This window comes from Dermacentor silvarum, chromosome 5 (genome assembly GCF_013339745.2).
Source record: "Dermacentor silvarum isolate Dsil-2018 chromosome 5, BIME_Dsil_1.4, whole genome shotgun sequence".
Lineage (NCBI taxonomy): Eukaryota > Metazoa > Arthropoda > Arachnida > Ixodida > Ixodidae > Dermacentor > Dermacentor silvarum.
In genome coordinates, this window is record NC_051158.1 from 189,149,189 (window position 1) to 189,150,144 (window position 956).

Sequence of the window (956 nt, forward strand, 5' to 3'; positions counted from 1 at the left end):
TACGGCAGAACGGTGACGGGGAACGAAGACGGGGTGAGCGAGAAGACTGGGATATGACTTGGGACAGCGGATGTCAGGGCGAGCGACGTGACGAGGATATATAGGGTCCTGGAACGAAGGCGTCAGATTTGGGCACATAGTCCGTCTCATAGACGGAATAGCCACGTCGTTCATTTTGCTGGCGCCGGCGGCAGAAACGAGATATATGACCACGTATGCCACAGTAGAAATATACTGGGCGGGAAGGGCGCCAGGTAGAGTCGTAAGTAGAGTCGTACGGGAGCCTTCACTGCCATGCAGGCCAGGTTGTCGCAGACAATGGCAGCAGGTGTAGATAGAACTGGTACCGGGGGCCGCGGTGCAACCTCTGCGTAAGAAGGCGCACAAACAGGCGCAGGGGACCGGGCACATGTGACACTTGTCATGGACGCCGGTTCTTCTTTAATGATCTCGCGCAAATTGGGAGGAGGAGCTTGCAGAGACGCAATGGCGGTGTTGGCCGGAGCATGGCCGCGAAGCTACTCTCGCACAATGATGCGGATGAGCGCTCGCAATATAGTTAATTAAGGCACTCAAACCGACGACCTTTAGTGTGAGTCGAAAACTACGACCTTTGGTGGGAGAAAACAATAGGAAGTAACAACGTATTCGATTGAGAATGTCAAGGAATTTAATGAGTGTATGTCTTCTGAGCAGGCAGGCTGTCGCCTTTATCGTGTTTAGCGTACGCTAAAGCTACACTCTACGTTTTCCCAATTAGCCCAGTACTTACATTATCAGAGCAAATTCATTAAGCTGTGAGCGGTCTGCTGGCTCTGCTCTGTTTCAGAGGTAAAGGTCTCATGTTCGGCGTTTTTGTGGGCGGAGATTGTATACAATTCTCAGATCTATAGATCAAAGGGGTGCACTACGTAACAAACCTGACGAGGGAGTTGTTGACGGAGACAAAGTTTGGC